This window comes from Nyctereutes procyonoides, unplaced genomic scaffold (assembly GCF_905146905.1).
Source record: "Nyctereutes procyonoides isolate TBG_1078 unplaced genomic scaffold, NYPRO_anot_genome, whole genome shotgun sequence".
NCBI classification, from domain to species: Eukaryota; Metazoa; Chordata; class Mammalia; order Carnivora; family Canidae; genus Nyctereutes; species Nyctereutes procyonoides.
This window is the reverse complement of record NW_026575125.1, coordinates 73,955,569-73,970,428: the sequence shown is the minus strand read 5'-3', so window position 1 is coordinate 73,970,428 and position 14,860 is coordinate 73,955,569.

Below are 14,860 nucleotides of genomic sequence, written 5' to 3'. Positions count from 1 at the left end.
GTTTGTCTCCCTCTCTAATTTTCCCATTCAGTTCCTCTCCTTTCCCTTGTAATCTCTTTTCACCGTTACATTCCACGTATGGGTGAAACCATATGATGATTGTCCCTCTCCGATTGACTTATTTCACTCAGCATAATACCCTCCAGTTCCATCCACATTGAAACAAATCATGGGTATTCATCTTTTCTGATGGCTGAGTAATATTCCATTGTTTATATATACCACATCTTCTTTATCCATTCGTCTGTCGAAGGACATCATGGCTCCTTCCACAGTTTGGCTATTGTAGATATTGGTGCTATGATCACTGGGGTCCAGGTGTCCCGGCATTTCACTACATCTGTATCTTTGGGGTAAATACCCAGTAGTGCAATTGCTGGGTCATAGGATAGCTCTATTTTTAACCTCTTGAGGAACATCCACACTGTTTGCTAGAGTGGCTGCACCAGTTCGCATTCCCACCAACAGTGCAAGAGGGTTCCCCTTTCTCCACATCCTTTCCAACATTTGTAGTTTTCTGTCTTGTTATTTTCAACATTTTCACTGGTGTTAGGTGGTATTTCATTGTGGTTTTGATTTGTATTTCCCTGATGGCAAGTGATGCAGAGCATTTTCTCATGGGCTTGTTGGCCATGTGTATGTCTTCTTTGGAGAAATTTCTGTTCATGTCTTCTGCCCATTTCATGATTGGATTGTTTGTTTCTTGGGTGTTGAGTTTGGTAAGTTCTTTATGATCTTGGATACTAGCCCTTTATCTGATAGGTCATTTGCAAATATCTTCTCCCATTCTGTAGGCTTTTAGCTTTGTTTACTGTTTCTTTTGCTGTGCAGAAGCTTCATATCTTGATGAAGTCCCAATAGTTCATTTTTGCTTTTGTTTTCCTTGCCTTCATAGAGGCATCTTGCAAGAAGTTGCTGTGGCTAGGTTCAAAAGGTTGTTGTCTGTGTTTTCCTCTATGAATTTGATGGATTCTTGTCTCACATTTAGATCTTTGAACCATTTTGAGTTCATCTTTGTGTATGATGTAAGAGAATGGCCCAGTGCATTTGTCAAAGAGCTGACAAGGGTCCATGTGCTTGAGGAAGTTCAGACATTTAGTTTCACTTCCACACAAACAATAGCACAGAATCTCACATTATTGTCAGTACTGTGGGACCTCTTTCAATGATCAGCAATTAGCAGTTCAGAATCACAGGCAAGAGTTGAAAGGGACACTTGTGCAATTTATTTTTCACACCTTCTGTATGTTTGGACTTTAGACCATAAGCAGGCAGAATTTTTAAAGTTAAAATAATAGCAGTACAAAATTTCAAGTTACCATCCTATAAATGATGGCACATGTGAGATACCACCAGTTTAGAAATTATGCCATTAACAGGTCTCACATAAGTTATTTCTTGCCACTTGCCACTTTTCAGTTCTTTATGTACATGTACACAAGGAATCCATACAGGTGTGTGTAAATTTCTTTGAAAAATTAATTAAGGGAATAATTGCCATTACATAAGAAGTAATTCCATGCCATTCCATGAGGTGGCTCAATGGTAATGGCACAATGGATAAAAGACAGATCTCAGTCTCCTCACCTAGAGAACAGTGACCACAGGGCACACTCCCAGTCACATCATGAGGAATAGAGGCAGTCACACATGTTGGTGTGCAATTGCAGTATCTGGCTGAAATTACACTCTCCAAACTGAGTTCTTTCATGGGAAGAGACCACAGAACCCATCACATGGCCTCTCTATTTCTTCTCCCTACATCACCAGGATTCCACATCCTTAGCCTCCTTCTCTATCCAGTTCAGATGTCACAGTCTTCCAACTATTCCTTCTTCTGCTAATTTCTTCAAATCCCTTGGTACCCTGATTATGGGAAAATGCTAACCCTGAAGTATTCCTCATAAACATGTCTGTATACTCAAGGGCTTGTTGGCCATGTGTATGTCTTCTTTGGAGAAATTTCTGTTCATGTCTTCTGCCCATTTCATGATTGGATTGTTTGTTTCAAGGTCACAGTGTTTCTTGGTATCAGAAAGGAGATATTAAATCTTATACTGAGGCCCAACGTCTGAGTATAAAATGGCTACACACTCAGTTAACCACTAGTCCTTTACTTAACCTCCAAAGTAATATATTTCATGAGTATTAGTGTTATTTCCATCTGAAGGAAAAGAAAAATTTGGCTGAAATGAGTGAAGTAGTTAATAGAACTCAGGATTTTAGTAAATCATTACTTCCCCTGTACCTCAACTCTAATATAGATTCATATTCAGTATAAAAATTATACTTAGTGGGGTACCTAGGTGGCTTCATCAGTTAAATGTCTGACTCTTGATTTCAGCTCAAGTCATGATCTTGCATTTGTGGATTGAGCCCCTCATTGGGCTCTGCACCAGGTGCAGAGTCTGCTTCAGAGTCTCTCTCTTTCTCTCTCTCTCCCTCATGAATAAATAAACTTTTTAAAAATTATGGAGAATACGGGAAGTAACTCAGCCATGTTCCTGTGGTCCAGGATGGATGTGCTCTTGGAATATCTCTTTCTTTACTTTGATCTTCAGTTCCTCTGTACTGTCTCTTCATTTCTGGGCATAACAGGAAAGCCGCTACTTTTATATTCAGCTATAGGGTGAAGTGGCAGAGAAAGGAAAAAATATAAAATGAACTGAAGGTTTCCAGACAGACACTGCCAAGATTAATTGTTCCTATGGTTTTTCATATTTCATTTAATTATTAATGCTGTCACACTAACCTTCCATTACCTGATACCTCTAATTTTCTCCAAATTTTAGGGGCCTTTTCACATCTTCTTTCCCTTCAGAGCTTGATTACAAGCTTCATATCTTCATGTACACTCTAGGCAAAATACTCAATTTCCCTGGAATTTCTGAAGGGTCACCAAAGTTTCTTCATGACAATGCCTCGGCAATCAGTGACTGATAAATGAACACTGGTGCTAGGTTCAATTTTTTCTTACAGCGAATTGCTTTAATTAGAAATATTAAAGTTCAAAAGATGTATTCTATTCTCCCTAAAAAAAAAAAAACCTCAGTAATTAATATCAAGTAAAAGCCTGGAAAAAACATTTGTAACATATTTTAGTGTCAGAAGATTACTATGATTTACATATAAATAATTGTGACAAGCTAAAAAAAATGGTGCCCATAGCCAGCTATTATATATTTCAAATAAATAATGCTGACTCTTAAAAATATACAGGTTTTAAAAATGCATATAAAAACTGAGATGGGGCAGGGCAAGATGGCAGAGGAGTAGGGGTCCTCAACTCACCTGGCCCCACCAACTTACCTAGATAACTTTAAACCATCCTGAACACCTAGGAATCCAACCTGAGATTTAAATAGAGAACAGCCACAACAATACAGAGAGAAGGGTTTTTGCTTCTAGCAAGGTAGGAAGGCAGAAAACAATAAAAAAGAATCCAGTGGGGGAGGGGCACCATGAGGAGCTAGGATAAAGCCGGGTGGCGAAAGCCTCTGGGACAGGAAAACCCAGCCACGGAGAAGCAGGAACTTTAAATATCTGCACCAGATTCTTCTCCCACGGAAAAGCGCTTAGCTGGGAAAATGGGCAGAATCACAGGAGGGGCAGTGAAGCCTCCAGTTTCCGGGAGTCACTAATGGAAGAAGTGCTGCCCCGGGGAAAGAACACCACACACCGTGGGCAGATCTCAGTAAAGGTCTGGAGTGCGCACGACGGGGCATAGGGGAAAAGTTGGTCGGTTAGGTGGGCAGCTCCAGATGGAGGTGTCTGCGCCCTGCTGCCTTCGGGAGCCCCGGCCCCTCAAGCGTAATTCCAGCAGCACAGGCCCCGGTTCCCAGGGCAACGAGCAGGCACAGACCATGATCCTGCACTCCCTCCAGGACAGACAGAGGCGGGGGGGGGGGGGGCGGCACTGGACAGCGAGGACTCTCCTGCCACTGGGTGCCCTGCAAGCTGTGCAGATCAGAGCACGTGCAACCGCCCTGGGAGCATCTAGGCCAGTGCGGACTGGGAGACTGTGTTAGTTACTAGCAGGAAGCTGACTACAGAGCTGAGGACCTGGCCGTCGCCATTGTTGTTTTTCCTCCCTGTTTCACCTTGTGCCTGGGAGGGGCAGAGCGCCAGGGAGCAGAGGCCTCCTGGGTAAACAGTCCTGGGTAAGCAGCTCCCTCTGAGCCTGGCACCTGGCAGGGGCCGGGGCAGTTCCCCCAGGTGCACAAACCAGAGAAACAGCACAGCAGGCCCCTCACCCAGAAGACCAGCTGGAAGAACACGGGAAGAGCAAGTTCTTGACCAAGCAGCACTGGAAAGCTCCAGGGGGAAGTCGAGAGATTTATAGTATATAGAATTAGAGAGCAACCCTTCTTTTTTTCTTTTTTTCCCTTTTTACAGTACAACTCGTTTTTATATCAGACTAAAAATTTCCAATATTTTTTTCTCTATTCCCACCTTAACTACAATATTTTATCAGCTCTTCATTTTTAAGTTTCTTCCTTTTTGACTTTCATATGTCTACAATTACATGTCTTAGATATATTTTCCACTTCTAGATTCCCTTCAACATACTCAATTTAATTTTGGGAGATATACGAGATTTTTGTTTGTTTTGTGTTTTTTGTTTCCTCTGCCTCATTTTGTTCTGCAATGGCGGAAGTTAATACCTTCTGAAACATGACCAGCATGCACCCAGAACCATGTGGTATACTGTGCTGGTTCATTCTGTGAGATTATATTCTCTCTTCATTCCCATCGGGCCCCCTTCTTTTGTCTCATTTATGTTTTGGTGGTTCAATGTTCGGGCTTTCTACAAGTACTGCTGGTTTATATAAATTTGGGACTAAGCATCTTCTAACATACAGAACTTAATATACTCAGAACCAAGAGGATCGCCCTCTAGGACTCAGGTAGACTACATTCTCCCTCCACTACAACTTCATCACCACCACCATCTCCCAGTCCTCCCCACTTTTTTCTTTTTTTTCCTCTTTACTTTTGCTTTCTTCTCTTTCTATTCTTTTTTCTTTTTTTCTTCTTCTTTAGGATTCTTCACCTTTTATTTATTACTACTTTATTTAAAATCTTTTTTTTTCACTTTAGTGGTCCTTTTGTTTCTTTTGCTATGATCTATATTTTCTGGTCTCTGACCTTGTCAGAATCATCTAGGGTGAAATTTACTCAGGTCAGGGTGGATATGCTTGACTCAGCCCACTCATATAGCAACACTGCACCAAGCAAAATCACTAGAAGGAAGAACTCACCAGAAAAGAAGGAATCAGAAACAGTACTCTCTGCCACAGGGTTACAGAATATGGATTACAATTCGATGTCAGAAAGCCAATTCAGAAGCACAAGTATAAAGCTAACAATGGCTCTGGAAAAAAGCATAAAGGATTCAAGGGAGTTCATGACTGCAGATTTTAGATCTAATCAGGCCGAAATTAATCAATTAAAGGAGATGTAATCCAATTGGAGGTCCTAACAATGAGGGTTAATGAGGTGGAAGAAAGTGTGAGCAACATAGAAGACAAGTTGATGTCAAGGAAGAAAGAAAAAAACAAAATACCATGAGGAAAGATTAAGGGAAATAAATGATAGCCTCAGAAGGAAAAATCCACATATAATTGGGATTCCAGAAAGCACGAAGAGGGCCAGAGGGCCAGAAAGCATATTTGACAAATCATAGATGAGAACTTCCCTAATTTGGGGATGGAAACGGGAATTCAGATCCAGGAGATAGAGAGGTCTCCCCCCTCCCAATCAATACAAACCATTCAACACCTTGACATTTAATAGTGAAACTTGCAAGTTCCAAAGGTAAAGAGAAAATCCTTAAAGCAGTGAGAGGCAAGAGATTCTTAACCTAATATTTCTCCCCGTGTAAGTTAAGAGCAGACCTCTCCACAGAGACCTGGCAGGCCAGAAAGGGCTGGCAGGATATATTTAGGGTACTAAATGAGAAGAACATGCAGCCAAGAATACTATATCCAGCAAGGCTCTCATTCAGAATAGAAGGAGAGGTAAAGAGCTTCCAAGATAGGCAGAAACTGAAAGAATATGTGACCACCAAACCAGCTCTGCAAGAAATATTAAGGGGGACCCTGTAAAAGAAAGAGGAAGCCCAAAGAAATAATCCACAAAACAGGGACTGAATAGGTATTACGATGACACTAAATTCATGTCTTTCAATAGTTACTCTGAATGTGAATGGGCTAAATGATCCCATCAAAAGATGCAGGGTTTTGGACTGTATAAAAAAGCAAGACCCATATGTATGCTGTCTACAAGAGACTCATTTTAGACCTAAGGACACCTCCAGCCTGAAAATGAAAGGTTGGAAAACCATTTACCATTCAAATGGTCCTCAAAAGAAATCTAGGGGAGCAGTCCTCATATCAGATAAATTAAAATTTATCCCAAAGACTGTACTAAGAGATGAAGAGGGACACTGTATCATACTTAAAGAGTCTATCCAACAAGAAGACTTAACAATCATGAACATTTATGTCCCTAATGTGGGAGCTGCCAAGTATATCAATCAATTAATAACCAAAGTAAAGACATACTTAGATAATAATACACTAATAGTAGGAGATTCCAACATGGCACTTTCTGCAAATGACGCATCTTTTAAGCAGATCATCACCAAAGAAACGAGCTTTAAATGATACACTGGACAAGATGGATTTCACAGATACATACAGAACTTTGCATCTGAGCGCAAATAAATACACATTCTTCTCAAGTGCACATGAAAGTTTCTCCAGAATAGACCACATACTGGGTTACAAATCAGGTCTCAACTGATACCAAAAGACTGCGATTGTCCCCTGCATATTTTCAGACCACAATGCTTTAAAACTAAAACTCAATCACAAGAAGAAATTTGGATGAAACTCAAACATGTGGAGGTTAAAGAGCATCCTCCTAAAAGATGAATGGGTCAACCAGGAAATTAGAGAAGAATTAAAAAGATTCATGGAAAGTAATGAACATAAAGATACAACCATTCAAAATCTTTGGGATACAGCAAAAGCAGTCCTAAGGGGGAAATACATTGCAATAAAAGTATCCTTCAAAAAACTGGAAAAACCTCAAATACACAAGCTAACCTCGCACCTAAAGGAACTGGAGAAAAAACAGCAAATAGATCCTACACCCAGCAGAAGAAGAGAGTTAATAAAGACTCAAGCAGAACTCAACGAAATCGAGACCAGAAGAACTGTGGAACAGATCAACCAACCAGGAGTTAGTTCTTTGAAAGAATGAATAAGATAGATAAACCATTAGCCAGCCTAATTAAAAAGAAGAGAGAGCACACAAATTAATAAAATCATGAATGGGAAAGGAGAGATCACTACCAACGCCAAGGAAATACAAACGATTTTAAAAACATTATGAACAGCTATACGCCAATAAATTATGCAATCTAGAAGAAATGGACGCATTTCTGGAAAGCCACAAACTACCAAAACTGGAACAGGAAGAAATAGAAAGCCTGACCAGGCCAATAACCATGGAGGAAATTGAAGCAGTCATCAAAAACCTCCCAAGACACAAAAGTCCAGGGACAGATGGCTTCCCAGGGGAATTCTATCAAACGTTTAAAGAAGAAACCATACCTATTCTAAAGCTGTTTGGAAAGATAGAAAGAGATGGAGTACTTCCAAACTCATTCTATGAGGCCAGCCTCACCTTAATTCCAAAACCAGACAAAGACCCCACCAAAAAGGAGAATTACAGACCAATATCCCTGATGAACATGGATGCAAAAATTCTCAACAAGATACTAGCCAATAGGATCCAAGAGTACATTAAGAAAATTATTCATCATGACCAAGTGGGATTTATTCTCGGGACACAAGGCTGGTTCAACACTCGTAAAACAATCAATGTGATTCATCATATCAGCAAGAGAAACACCAAGAACCATATGATCCTCTCATTAGATGCAGAGAAAGCATTTGACAAAATACAGCATCCATTCCTGATCAAAACTCTTCAGAGTGTAGGGATAGAGGGAACATTCCTCAACATCTTAAAAGCCATCTACAAAAAGCTCACAGCAAATATATTTCTCAATTGGGAAGCACTGGGAGCCTTTCCCCTAAGATCAGGAACAAGACAGGGATGTCCACTCTCACCACTGCTATTCAACATAGTATTGGAAGTCCTAGCCTCAGCAATCAGACAACAAAAAGACATTAAAGGCATTCAAATTGGCAACGAAGAAGTCAATCTCTCCCTCTCTGCCGATGACTTGATACTCAACATAGAAAACCCAAAAGACTCCACCCCAAGATTGCTAGAACTCATACAGCAATTTGGCAGCGTGGCAGGATACAAAATCAATTCTCAGAAGTCAGTGGCATTTCTAGACACTAAAAATGAGACTGAAGAAAGAGAAATGAAGGAGTCAATCCCATTTACAATTGCACCCAAAAGCATAAGATACCTAGGAATAAACCTAACCAAAGAGGTCAAGGATCTATACCCTAAAAACTATAGAACACTTCTGAAAGAAATTGAGGAAGACACAAAGAGATGGAAAAATATTCCATGCTCATGGATTGGCAGAATTAATATTGTGAAAATGTCAATGTTACCCAGGGCAATTTACATGTTTAATGCAATCCCTATCAAAATACCATGGACTTTCTTCAGAGAGTTAGAACAAATTATTTTAAGATTTGTGTGGAATCAGAAAAGATCCCGAATAGCCAGGGGAATTTTAAAAAAGAAAACCATATCTGGGGGCATCACAATGCCAGATTTCAGGTTGTACTACAAAGCTGTGGTCATCTAGACATTGTGGTACTGGCACAAAGACAGATACATACATCAATGGAACAGAATAGAGAATCCAGAAGTGGACCCTGAACTTAATGGTTAACTAATATTCGATAAAGGAGGAAAGACTATCCACTGGAAGAAGGACAGTCTCTTCAATAAATGGTGCTGGGAAAATTGGACATCCACATGCAGTAGAACAAAACTGGACCATTCTCTTACACCATACACAAAGATAAACTCAAAATGGATGAAAGATGTAAATGTGAGACAAGATTCCATCACAATCCTAGAGGAGAACACAGGCAACACCCTTTTTGAACTTGGCCACAGTAACTTCTTGCAAGATACATCCACGAAGGCAAAAGAAACAAAAGCAAAAATGAACTATTGGGACTTCATCAAGATAAGAAGCTTTTGCACAGCAAAGGATAGTCAGCAAAACTAAAAGACAACCTACAGAATGGGAGAAGATATTTGCAAATGACGTATCAGATAAAGGGCTAGTTTCCAAGATCTATAAAGAACTTATTAAACTCAACTCCAAAGAAACAAACAATCCAACCATGAAATGGGCAAAAGACATGAACAGAAATCTCACAGAGGAAGACATAGACATGGCCAAGATGCACATGGGAAAATACTCTGCATCACTTGTCATCAGGGAAATACAAATCAAAACCACAATGAGATACCACCTCACACCAGTGAGAATGGGGAAAATTAACAAGGCAGGAAACAACAAATGTTGGAGAGGATGCGGAGAAAAGGGAACCCTCTTACACTGTTGGTGGGAATGTGAACTGGTGCAGCCACTCTGGAAAACTGTGTGGAGGTTCCTCAAAGAGTTAAAAATAGACCTGCCCTCCGACCCAGCAATTGCCATTTTGGGGATTTACCCCAAAGTACAGATGCCGTGAAACGCTGGGACACCTGCACCCCGATGTTTCTAGCATCAATGTCCACAATAGCCAAACTGTGGAAGGAGCCTCGGTGTCCATCGAAAGATGAATGGATAAGGAAAGTGTGGTTTATGTATACAATGGAATATTACTCAGCAATTAGAAATGACAAATACCCACCATTTGCTTCAATGTGGATTGAAGTGGAGGGTATTATGTTCAGTGAAATGAGTCAATCGGAGAAGCACAAATATTATATGTTCTCATTCATTTGGGGAATATAAATAATAGTGAAAGGGAGTAGAAGGGAATAGAAGGGAAGGAAGAAGAAATGGGTAGGAAATATCAGAAAGAGAGACAGAACATAAAGACTCCTAACTCTGGGAAACAAACTAGGGGTGGTGGAAGGGGAGGAGGGCAGGGGGTGGGGGTGAATGGGTGACGGACATTGAGGGGGGCACTTGACGGGATGAGCACTGGGTGTTATTCTGTATGTTGGCAAATTGAACACCAATAAAAAATAAATTTATTATTAAAAAAATCACAAAGGAAGACTGTAAGAGGAAGTAGTAAGGAAAAGATCTACAAAACAGTTGGGAAACAACAAAATGGTAGTAAGTTCTTGCCTATAAATACTTTATATGTAAATGGATTAAGTTCTTCAATTAAAAGACATACAATGGATGAATGGATAAAATACAAAAAGATCAAATGAAATACTGCCTATGAGAGATCCACTTTAGCTTTAAGGACACACATAAACTGAAAGTGAAGGAAATAGAAAAAGATATTTCAAGCAAATGGTAACAGAAAGCAGGAGTAGCTATACATATAGAAGGCAAAATAGATTTAAGTTAAAATGATCAAAAGAGAGAAGGAAGGTGCTTATGTTATGATAAAGTGGTCAATTCATTAAGAAGTTATAACAATTATAAACACTTATGCACTTGACATTGAAGCACCGAATTATATAAAGGAAATACTAATGGAACTAAAAGGAGAAATAAACATCAATACAATAATAGAGATTTCAATACCCTACTTGCAACAATGGACAGATCATCCAGACAGAGTCAAGAAGAAAAAAGCAAATTTGAACACCATAGACCAAATGGACCTAAAAGACATATATAGAACAGTCCATCCAATAGCATCAGAATACACATTCTTCTCAAGTGGACATGGAACGTTTTCTAGTTTAGATCATATGTTAGGTCACAAAACAAATCTCAACAAATTCAAGAAGAAAGAGATTATGTAACTTTTGCAATCATAATGGTATAAAACTAGAAATCTATGACAGGAGTAAACCTGTAAAATTCACAAATATATGGAAATTAAACATTATGTTACTGACCAAACAATGGATCAAAAAATGAAATAAAAAACTATTTTAAGACAAACAAAAATGGAAAATCAACATACCAAAACTTTCAGGACTCAGCAGAAGCAGTTCTAAGAGGAAAATTTATAATGATAAATGCATACATCAAGAAGAAAGAATAATCTCAAGTAATGTAACTTTACATCTCAAGGAGCTAGAAAAAGAACAAACCAAGCCCAAAGTTAGAAGAAGGAAGGAAATAATAAGGATTAGGCAGAAATAAATTAGATAATAAAAGAACAACAAAAAGATTTACAAAACAGTTTGGTTCTTTCACAACATAAACAAAATTGACAAATCTTTAGCTAGACTAACCAAGAGAAAAATAGAGTCCCAATAAAGAAAATTATAAATTAGAGAAGAGACAATATATCTGCTATCACAGAAATGCAAAGGATCACAAGAGATTACTATGAACAATTATACACCAACAAACTGGACATCCTGGAGGAAATGGAAACATTCCTAGAAACAAAAAATAAAGAAAGAAAAGCCAAAGACCAGAAAGTTTCATTAATTAATTCTACCAAACATTTAAAAAAGAATTAATACCAATATTTCTCAAACTCTTCCAAAAATTGATGATGGGCCCTCCCAAACTTGTTTTATTTTTTTATTTTTTTCCAAACTTGTTTTATGAGGACAGCATCATCATTACACCAAAGCCAGATAAAGACAATTAAAGAAAATGAACCTAAATATCACTGTTGATTATAGATGCAAAAAAGCTCAACAAAATGCCAGTAAGTTGAAGTCAACAGCACATTTTTTTTCAACAGCCCATTAAAATACACCATGATCAAGGGGATTCATTCCAGGGATGTCAGGATTGTTCATCATATGCAAATCAATTATCTAAAAAAATCACATCAATAGAATGAAAGATGAAAAAAATAACAATCATTGCAATAGATGCACAAAAAAGCATCAGACAAAATTCAACATCCATTCATGAGAAAATCTCTCAACAAACTGGGTATAGAGAAATTACCTTAACATAATAAAAGCCATATGTGACAAGCCCACATAGCATTATATCCAATGGTGAAAATTTGAAAGCCTTTCCTCTATGGTCAGGAATAAGACAAGGTGTCCACTCTCACCACTTCTATTCAACAGTAGTACTAGAAGTCCTAGTCAGAGAAGTCAGGCAAGAAAAAGAAATAAAAGACATCCAAATTGGAAAGAAAGTAGAAAAGTTGTCCCTGTTTACAGATGACATGATCTTCTACATAGAAAACCCTAATGTGCACATGTACATAGGAAACCTTTAAAAATCTACCAAAACAATACTGTTAGAACTAATCAACAAATTCAGTAGTTTTAGGATACAAAATCAACATGGATGGGACGCCTGGGTGGCTCAGTGGTTGAGCATCTGCCTTCAGCTCAGGGCATGATCCCAGAGTGCTGGGATCGAGTCCCACATTGGGCTCATTGCAGGGAGCCTGCTACTCCCTCTGCCTGTGTCTCTGCCTCTCTCTCTCTCTCTCTCTCTCTCTCTGTCTTTCATGAATAAATAAGTAAGATCTGTAAAAAAAAAGAACCAAATCAACATGGAAAAATTGGTTTTGTATCTAAATACTAACAGTAAAGTATCTGAAAAAATCCCATTTATAATAGCATCAAAAACAGTAAAATACTTAAGAATAAATTTAATGAGGAAAATGAAAGAACTATACATTTAATACTATAATACATTGATGAAAGAAATTGAAGACACAAATAAATGGAAAGATATGTTCATGGATTGGAAGCATTAATATTCTTAAAATGCCCATACTACCCAAAGCCATTTACAGAGTCAATCCAATCTGTATCAATATTTCAATGCCATTTTTCACAGAAATAGAAAAAAATTCTAAAATTTCTATGGAACCATAAGAGACTCCAAATAGCAAAAGTAATCCTGAGAAAGAAAGGCAAATCTGGAGATATTACATTTCCTCATCTCCAACTGTATTACAAAACTATGCAATCAAAACAGTTAGACTGACATAAATATAGACACACCAATCGAGTAGAATGACATCCAAGAAATAAACCCGTGTATATGTCAACTAATATTTGGCAAGGGAGCCAAGAACACTAAATTGGGAATAGTCTATTCAATAAGTAGCTTTGGGAAAATTGATAACCAAGTAAATGAACAAAATTTTATCCATATTGTATACTATTCACAAATATAACTTGAAATGAATTAAACCTTAAATGTAAAATCTGAAACCATAAACTGCCTAGAAGAAAATATAAGAAAAACTTCTTTTCATTGGTCTTGGCAATAATTTCATAGATATGCCACCAAGGCACAAGCAATAAAAGCAAAGGTGAACAAGTAGGACACATCAAACTAAAAAGCTTCTGCACAACAAAAGAAATAATAAAATGAAAAAGCAACCTACAAAGTTGGAAAAAAGTATTTGCAAAGTACATATCTGATAAGGGGTCAATATTCCAAAATATATAAGGAACTCATACAACTCAATAGTATAAAAGCAAATAACCTGATTTAAAATGGGCAAAGGAGCTGAATTGACATTTTTCCAAAGGAGATATTTGAATGGCTACCAAACACATAAAAAGATGATCAACATCACCAATTATTAGGGAAATGCAAATCAAAGCACAATAATAAATTACCTGATGCCTGTTAAAATGGAATTATAAAAAAGACAAGAGATAACATGTCTTGGCAAGGGTGTGAAGTAAAAAGAAACCTTGTTTACATTAGTGGGAATGTAAATTGACACACCTACTATGGAAAACAGTGTGGAGTTTTCTCCCAAAATTAAAAGTAGGAGCACCCAATGATCCAGCAATTTTGTTCCTGAGTATATATCCAGAGGAAATAAATATAGAAGAAGAGCTAGCAGCATCCTCTTGCTTATGGTAACATTATTTACAATGGCCGAGACAGGGAAACAACCTAAGTGTCTATTGACATATGAATAGATAAAGAAAATGTGATATACATATAATGGAATCATATATATATATATATAATTTTTTTGTTATTTAAAAAAGAAGGAAATTTTGCCATGTGTGACAACAAGGATAAACCTTGAAGGCATTATGCTAAGTGAGATAAGGCACAGAGAAAGGCAAATACTGTATGATCTCACTTATATGTGCAATCTGAAAAAAAACAAACTCATAGAAATAGAGCATATTGGTACTTGCTAGGGCCCCAGGGGGGTAGGTGGCATGTGGGAGGAAATGGTGATCAAAGGATGCAAACTTTCATTTATAAAATGAATGAGTTCTGAGGATATAATAAACAGCATAATGACTCTAGTTAATAATACCATATTGTATATTTGAAAGTTGCTGAGGATGTGGATCTTAAAAGTTATTAAATATCTTAAAAGTTATTATATTAAAAACATAAGCGTTTGAGGTGATAGATGCGTTAGCTAATTTTAGTGTGGTAATTATTTCACCATATATAGATATGTCAAATTATTGTGTTGTAAACCTTAAATTTATACGTTACATGTCAATTATATTTCAATAAATCTGGAAAAATTGAAAAATCAACATCCTTAAGTTCTCACCAAAGCAGTCACTTCTATGGGAATATACTTGATGGCAGGGACTAGAGCAGAACTAGAGCATGCTGCATGGTAGAGCTGCGTTTGTCAAGTGAAGAAACAGACTCAGGAAAAGAGACAGTTTTTAGGTCACACAGGAGAAGGTGCCACATAAGAAAAGAAGGTAATTTAGGACAATGTACAGAACTTTACTCAGGTGTTTGGTAATTGTGAATATATACAGTGAAACTTTT